This window comes from Gavialis gangeticus, unplaced genomic scaffold (assembly GCF_001723915.1).
Source record: "Gavialis gangeticus isolate Ggan-Ray unplaced genomic scaffold, GavGan_comp1, whole genome shotgun sequence".
In the NCBI taxonomy this organism is placed as follows: Eukaryota; Metazoa; Chordata; order Crocodylia; family Gavialidae; genus Gavialis; species Gavialis gangeticus.
The window spans coordinates 58,822,371-58,831,039 of NW_017728993.1; the positions used below are offsets into that span (position 1 = coordinate 58,822,371).

At 47.8% G+C, this 8,669-nt stretch overlaps 1 protein-coding gene across 1 annotated transcript in view; it reads right to left on the reverse strand.

The window, feature by feature from the left end:
- KIAA1614 (KIAA1614 ortholog) overlaps window positions 1–2,392 on the reverse strand; it is a 75,928-nt gene extending 73,536 nt beyond the window's left edge. Inside the window, exon 1 of the mRNA XM_019501777.1 lies at window positions 2,130–2,392. The gene's annotated coding sequence lies outside the window, so the exon portion shown is untranslated. The remainder of the gene's footprint in view (window positions 1–2,129) is intronic.
- Between the last annotated feature and the right edge of the window lie 6,277 nt (window positions 2,393–8,669).

Below are 8,669 nucleotides of genomic sequence, written 5' to 3' on the forward strand. Positions count from 1 at the left end.
GCCAAGGCAGGGGGTCAGACTTGATGATCTGCTCAGGTCGCTTCCGATCCTACCAACTATGAAACTATAATATGTAGCTTCCTCCCCAAAGCAATAGGCCAGGGGTGGGCAAAATACAGTCTGCGGGCTGGATCCGGCCCAACAGGCCATTCTATCCACCCCTCAAACATCTAGAAAATGTATATTTATCTGCTCCTGGCTTCCTGTCAAAGATGACAGGAGCCAGGAGCAGTAGGACCCAGGGGGAGCTGGCAGGAACCAGCAACAAGGCCAGCCCGGCCCCACCTCCCCAGCCAGAAGTCTTTTGCTGCCACAGCTTTTAGGCTGTTCCAGCACCATGTGGCTGCATTGCCGGATCACGGGATCATGGGAGCATGGGGCCCATGCCAGTACACTTGGGCCAGGAGCAGGAGGGAGGGTGGGAGGGGGAGAAAGAGAGACAGAACAATGAGAGAGAGGGAGACTGTGTGCATGAGAGAGAGACTCTGTGCATGTATGTGGGTGTGTGCAGTGAGGGAGGAGGAGAGAGTATTCATAGGACAAGTCCCACATACACAGCCCACCATATACCTACACCTCCTCGCATTGATATACACGCAGATCCCCACACCTCCTCACACGCCCCAGCTACCCTCCCCCCCAAGCCCCATAGCCACCCACACCCCATGTTCACACACTCACCCACATGCTCCCTCAACCCACATTCACACCCTCACCCTCCGCCATACCCCACATACCCACACACTACCAGTTCCCCACGAACCTATCCCCATCCCCCCCCCCACAATATACAAGCTTAAGACTTCATTTTAAGGTATTGTGCAAACACCTCTCTGCACACTGCATAAACATGTAAATCAGGGCAAAAATAAATTTTGAAATTAAATTAATGAATGTTGTAGATGTTCAATTTTTAGAATATAATTTGATATTTTTCAGGTTCTGAGATGGCAAAACCCTTTGCTGAAAGGAGTATTTCTGGGGGCAAGGGAAGGAACTTCTGGCAGCAAAGGTTGTGGGCTAGGGGGCAGGACTTCTGGTTACAAGATGGCAACCAGGGGGCAGGGCACCTATCAAGGGATGGGGCTACCAATGCAGCCCTCGACAGCTTGCCATAACTCAGTAAGTAACCCCTCACCTGAAATGATTGCCCACCCCTGCGATAGGCACATTACATACTGAAATAATTACTGAACTCAGAATACCATACTGCACTGCGGGAGCAAGAATCCTTTCCTGCTAACATTAACCAAGACATTCTTAGAATACAAGTTTCCCTCACTTTATGCAGTATATGTGTTCCTGGAAAACAGGCATTCTCCCTTTCCCAGGCAAGAGGCATACACTGATGCCCATCACCCTATAACTACTGCACCCAGGACCACCACACTAAACAAAATAATCTCCACAACCCCTAGGTCTCCCATTCTCATTCACTGCCCTCATACCACCACCTCTTCTCCCAGCCCTATGAAGGGCTGCACACCAATTCCTGAGGCGGCCCACAGCCCACCCCTGATTTCTTCCTCCTCCCATGCTTCCGTGAACAGCCTCATAGTGCACTGTGCAGCTCTTCACATGGCCCCTCTGCCCCAAACTCCAGATGGGAAAGTATGGGCCATACAGAGGGCTTGTCCACTTGTGGGGGAGCTGAGGGCCAAACCACAGGCCCTCAGCTCCCCCACACCTATGTACAGCTTACCTGTGCCCCAGACCCCACCACAAGGCTTTAGAGCCTCAGATAACTTCACAGTCCATTGCTCCTATCCCTTCCCTCCCACTAGAAACAGAGTATACACTTGCTTTCCACCCTGGTTGGCACCAAAGCCAAGGGGGTATGTGGCTGGAGGCTGGGCCTGCTTGAGCAGTTATTGGTGTGTGGGCATTTTTCTCCCAACACAGAAGGAAAATTTCACCATTTGTTTCTCCTTGTTAGTCTAGGGCTGTGTGAAGATGGAGGCAGATGCCAAGCCCTAGCAGATCACCCCATTTGGAAGTAGCGATTGATTTTCTTGGACAGCATCAGGTTCAAACAAGCAGCAAGTATTACAGGGTAAAGCAAGCTTGGTACTCACGAGCTGCTATCTGCGGAGGGGGTTGAGGGAAGGACTAATGGAAGCTTTCCTTACCTCTGATGTTATTACAGCCTGGAAGTCACTCGTGTGGCAGGAGCTCCTTCACTCCTGCTTTTTCCATGAGCTGTGCAGGCAGGTGAACAGCAGCACTGGTATGTGGTGGGAATCCAGCCCTTTATCTATGCCCCTGTGTTAGAAAACAACAATACAGACTCCCTTGAGCAGCTGGGCATACTCCTTCACTACTCTGCTGAGAAGGAGGGGAGAAAAGAAAGGCACAATGATCTAGGGGAACCATGGGAAAGGGAGGGTAGCAAGAGAAACAGCTACAGGGGTAAGGGAGACAGTCAGAAATGAAAGGAGAAGGCACTAGACTGCAAAAAGGGTATTGGGGAATCAGTCTTAGTAACAAGATAATTTTTCTAGTAGCTGGCAGGGAAGCAATGCTGAAAGCTTCTATACCCATCACAGCAAGGTCAGGATTTATTTTAGTGACCCTCAGAAAAGGGAGCTGAATTCCCCAGGGAGGGCACACAATCTCCCTGGTAGCTGGAGGCTTCAGGGTTCTCCTTGAAGTATCTCCCTTGTACTAACACAAATATTTAGTTTTGGCAGCTGTGAAGCACTATATTTTTAAAAAGACAGACAAAGCTAGACCCCACTGCACATGACATGGAAAAAGGCATGGATATTAAAATTTTCTTGGGCTGGGCTGGTAGAGGGGGGGAGCTGGCCCAGCTCCATAGAGCCCCTGCCACCCTGCTCTGGGCCCTGCTGGCACTGGCCCTGGGACACCGGTGCAGGCCCTGTGCTCCTGCTGGCTCCCCGCCCACTCAATCCCAGTGCCCCCCAGCCCCGCGGTACAGGCAGGTGGCAGCACACAGCCCAGACCTGCTGCTCACCGGCAGAGAAGAAGCTGGTGCTGAGCACAGGGAAAAGCAGCCCAGAACCTGCCCCATGGCCGGCGCTCCCTGCTGCAGTTGCTCGCAGCCCACGTGGGGCTGTCCTGAGCAGGCACAGGCAGCCCCATGTGGGCTGCAAGCAGCTACAGTGTGGGGCGCCGGTCACAGGGCAAGTGAGGGGCCACTTGTCGCCACACTCAGCACCAGCTGCTGCCCACCCGGAGCTTGCGCCCTGGGCAGCCCGCAGGCGGTAGTGACAAACACTGCCCAGCATGGCAAGCAGGCAGGCCGCAGCTGCTGTCACCATGCACAGCCCCGATGGGCGAGCCCGGAGCCATGCAGGGCCCAGGCGGGTCATGGGACTGGGTTACAAGGTGGTGCTGAGCGTGGGGGGGAAGTGTCCCCTCACCCACCCCGTGGCCAGTGCCCCACACTGCAGCCACTTGCAGCCCACCTGGAGCTGCCTGTGCCACCTGGAGCTCCCCCCTCTTCCCCTCCCCCTCCCCCCACTCAGCTTTTCCCCGGGCTTCTTCCGCTCCCTTCCCCCTTACCTGTGGTTCCAGCATGGGGCAGCCACATGGTCGGGTGGGCCCTGCTGTTGTGGGAGCCCGTTGGGGCTTCCCCTGGGTCCTACTGACCTTGGCTCCTGTCATTTTTTACGGGAACCAAGGGCAGAGAAATATTAATTTTCTAAATTTTTTTAGGGGCCCTGCAGACTGGATAGAATGGCCTCGTGGGGCAGATCTGGCCCATGGGCCATATTTTGCCCACCCCTACTGTATATCATGGAAAAACATGGAAATCCCAGGTGTGTGGAAGTACAGAGAGAGAGAGAGAGAGAGAGAGAGAGAGAGTGCATGCTACCTTCTTTATTAGCCCTCTGTTGTTATATGCTGAGCAGGGGAAAGTGTGTGCAACGAGCCTGTGGACAGCATGAAAACTAATTACTGTATGTATTTTGCACTCACAGAATTGGAGAACATATAAAAATATTGAAATTAAAAAAGGAACACAAAACATGTTTAACAAAAATAAACATGGTGGTGTGCCTGGGAAGGCTGGGATTTGAACCTCGGACCACAAGAGCTGTGCTTGTATTTTGCATACTTCTGCTCTGTCTTCCCTATAACAAGTTCCACAATCCAGTAACATTGACAGGGCCAGAGTGGATCACACTTGTGGTGTGATGGCAGATAGGAAAAACACACTAACACTGCAACAAAAGATAGAAGTCATCAAAAGGTAATGAACAAGAAAAGTTAGATGCTAAACAGCTGACAGTTAAGTTTCAATGTAGTAAAACATAGATCTACAACATTTAAAAAAAAAATAAAGACAAGCTAAAGGAGTGGTTGCCTAGTGAGTGGCATGCAAAAAAAATAAAGTAAAAATCTCAGACTACAGGCAGCAAGGATTTGTTTACACATGGTTTGTAGATGTCCATGCAAGAAATCTGCCTGCATCAGAAACGTTTCTGCAGTCAGGCAGAACTGGTCACCGAGAAACTTGCAAGACATAAGTTTAAAGCATCAAATAGATGGCTAGAGCTTCCAAAGCTTGACACAACTTAACACTGAGCAATGAAGCACGGCTAACATCAATGAAGAAAGAATCCATGAGTTAGATGGTGTAAAACTGCTGAGCAAAGATTACAAGCCTAGAAATTTAGTAAACTGTGATGAGACAGGATTGCTTTTAGAGCATTTCCTATGAAAACATTACAGTAACTCTGGAAACTGAAGAGTGTATTGGGAAAAGCAAGAGAGACTTATTCTATTGGTGTGTGGTTTTGTGGACAAAAACAGTAGAGAAACCTTTGGTAACAGGGAAATCACTAAGTCCACAATGTTTCAAAAACATTAAGGATGATTTGCCTGTAACTTGGTGTGCAAACAGGAAGGTACTGTCTACTGGAAAATTGACTTCAAGATTTCAACAATAAAATAAAAAAGAAGAATGTGAAGTCTTGTGTATTCCTTGATTAATACTGCATGACACTCTACCCTAAAACTGTCAGTTGTAAAGTTTTTTTTTTATTATCTTTGCAGCATGATTAGTGTCACACAACCAAGGCATCACAGTGTTATTAAGTGTCTAAAAGCTCACTGCAGAAGGCTGCTGCTACAATCATTGTTGAAAAAAATATCACTGACCTTGCAAAGAAGACTTCTGTGCTGGATGCCACCTACTGGATTTCTGTTGCTACAAACCAAGTTGGACCTGATAGCTTCAAAAAAATGTTTCCATAAAATTGAGTTTGCTTTTGAAGGAATGGGGACTGATGTGGAAAAGGGTTCCTTAGATGGGCCAACTGGTGACCTTAAAGAACTGATAGGTCAATGAACATGCAAAATGTTGACTCTATGGAGTACAATGACATAGGTATGAAACTCAGCACAGAATCTGATTACCAAACCACAGAAGTACTGATTGCATGGGGGATCAGCAATGATAAATCAACAGAAGATGATGAAGTTGGTTGAAAAAGATAAGAAAAGAACTTCCATGGAGCTCTACAAAACACTGTGGCATGGAAGACTTTGCTATTCACATTAACATCCTAGTAAGATGAATATGTTAAATGAATTGTGCACAGCTGCAGAAAAAAAGCTACTACTCCAACAAAATGTGGCCAGGATGACTACGTGAACTGTAAGCAAAATATCTTATATGCAGCACGTCCTGTAACACTATTGTACTGTAAGTTTTTTTCTATATATTTTAATGTCAATTGTATTATATTGTTGTGCACAACTATGTCAATGCACATGTTTATATGCATCTTAAAACAATGGGATGTTATTATGGAGCTTCAAAAAACCCAGTTTCATCTTTGTTCTCCCTAATAAAAAGGAAAACTGCTTAAACTGGAACTTGTTGATGGTCCTGTGTAACTCTCTCAGACAGGTTTCAGTGTACTATCATGAGGAAGGCTATGTTTAATAAGATATCTGGAAGCCCTTGAAAATGGGACTACTGTAAGAGGTTAGGTGGGGTGACACTGAAAGAAAGCTGGTTGGATTGTCCGGCTCAGTGAGCAGTGATCAATGGCTTGAGGTCTCGGTGGCAGCCGGTATCAAGTGGAGTGCCCCAGGGGTTGGTTCTGAGGCTGGTTTTGTTCAATATCTTCATTAACAAATCTGGAAAATGAGATAGATTGCACCCTAAGCAAGTTTGTGCATGACACCAAGCTGGGGGTGTAGTAGATGCGCTGGAGGGTAAGGTTAGGATTCAGAGTGAAGGGGACAAATTAAAGGGTTGAGCCAAAAGAAATTGTATACCGTTCAACACGGACAAATGCAAAGTCCTGCACTTAGGATGGAAGCGTCCCATGCACAATAGGTTTGGGACCAACTGGCTTAAGCGGCAGCTTTGCAGAAAAGGACTTGGGAGTTACAGTGGACAATAAGATGGACACAAATCAACAGTGTGCCCTTGTTGCCATAAAGGCTAACAGCATACCGGGCTGCATTAGTAGGAGTGTTGCCAGCAAAATGAGGGAAGTAATTATTCCCCTGTATTCTGCACTGGTGAGGCCACACCTGGAGTACTGTGCCATTTTTGGTCTCTATAGAAAGGATGTGGAAAAGTTGGGAAGAGACCAACAGAGGGCAACAGAAATGGTGAGGGGGCAAGGGCACATGACTTCTGAGGAGAGGCTGAGGGAACTGGGCTTGTTTAGTCTGCAAAAGAGAAGACTGAGGGGGGATTTGATAGCAGCCTTTAAGTACCTTAAGGGTGGTTACAAAGGGAAGCTAGACAGGCAGCTGGTGAAGTACTGGGATGGGTTACCTAGAGATGTGGTGGAATCTCCATCCTTGGAGGTTTTTAAGGCCTGGCTTGACAAAGCCTTGGCTGGGATGATATATTTGGGGATGGTCCTACTCTGAGCAGGGAGTTGGACTGGATGATTTCCTGAGGTTGCTTTCAACCCTCATTTTCTATGATTCTATGAACTATAAACCTCTGACAAAATTCCACATCTTAAACAGATAAAGAGTAAGGAGGGTGTGGGTGGAAAACTGCCTTTAATAACAGCTGCTTCAAAGTGCCAAAAGAGCCTAGGTATGAGCTGTCAAATGGGTCAGGTGTTTTATCCATAAAGGTATTCACTATAAGACTGCCTCATTATGTTCCAGCTTTAATATAAGCAAATCGGGAACATCACAGCCTGATGCAATGGGATTTAGACAAGCAAGGTGATTGGCACACTAGATAGCAACTGCTGGGAATCATTCAGAGTACAGTGGAAAACAGTGGGGTTTAGGAGTAGATTAGAGAGTATAAGCTAAACAGCAAAATCCTCCAGCATCTTTATCCAGATGAGATGAGATACAGAAAAATATTGAACTCTGCAAGCCAGGGAACTGTTGCAGTAAATGGCAGGACATTTGGCTGCATGAAGGGAAAGTGAGAAGAAAAATGCTAGCATCCTAGCACCAGAGATTTACTGCACACCCCAACCTAAATGCTTTGTGCAGCACACAAAGGTGGATCTGGGGAGGGCAGAGGGGTGATGTGCTGGTGCACTTGCACCCCTCTGATTCCTGCTGCACCCACAGTTTAAAACCAATTGCCTGGCAGCAGCATTTCTAGTCAATTGACTCCATGGCTCATTATCATCTCCTTGCTCCCTTCCCAACTCTTAATTCCACAGGTGTTAACGACTCTCTCTTTTTTAATGGCCTTGATGTTCCGCCAATCAAGCTACCCTTTGTTCTGCAATGTTGCAGTCTGTTGGCTGTCCCTGGTAATGAAGTGCCTACTGCAGACTGTTTTCAATTTATTCCAACTAAGTTATATTTGGTTTTCCTTCAATACAGCCCTAGGCCCATATTAGTAAAGCTTCTAGTTTATTTTTCATCAGAGAAAACTGTGTTGCTTCATAGTGATGATGCATACTGTTGTTTTATACCTGATGATGCACCTCACTATGTGCGCACCCTCCTCAAAATTGTTGTCTGTCCACAGTAGCACCCATAATTACATTACAAGTTGGGAGTAGGGTCAGCTTCTATTGCAATGACCAAACCAGGTGAGAAAACATAATGGGAATGGGAAATTCTTCTTGCTGGCCTAGAGAAGAGGTGATGCTGAAGTTGCAAAGGGTTAAGAAACTCTTTCAAGCTTGGGAAAAGTTTAAAAGGAGATTTCAAAACCCTGGGTCCCCCAAATGTCAGTCAATGAAAGCTTGCTTAGAAAAATCATTCCAACTATTTGACTTGGTCTAATAAAAGATATCAGAGTCACCCAGAGAACCTTGTCGGTCAATGATGAAAGCGTCCTTGCAGCCAGGAGGCAAAGATTTTCCTCCTTGCCATTTTTAGAGGACGAGGAGTAAAGGCAGCAGATGAGATGCACCCGGCTCCCAGCACGGGGCAGCGGGCTCGCAGAAGCAACAGAAACCAACCCATGCGCCCCTGGAGACTCTGGATTTGTCCCGGGGCGGAGCCCGACAAGGGCATGTCGTAAGCGGGGAAAAGACTCCGAGCAACCCAAGAGCGCAGCGGTGATGACTTCATGAGGTGATTTATGGTCCAAAATCCGCAATCCCTGACGCCCCCCCCCCATGTAGGAGTCGCCGGCCCTGGGGCACGGCTGCGGGATGAGGCGGAGGGGACGCAGCTCGCCCGCCCCCAGGGCCGAGGGTCCCCACCACCCCGACACCTCATGCACCGCCCTCGAGCGGCAG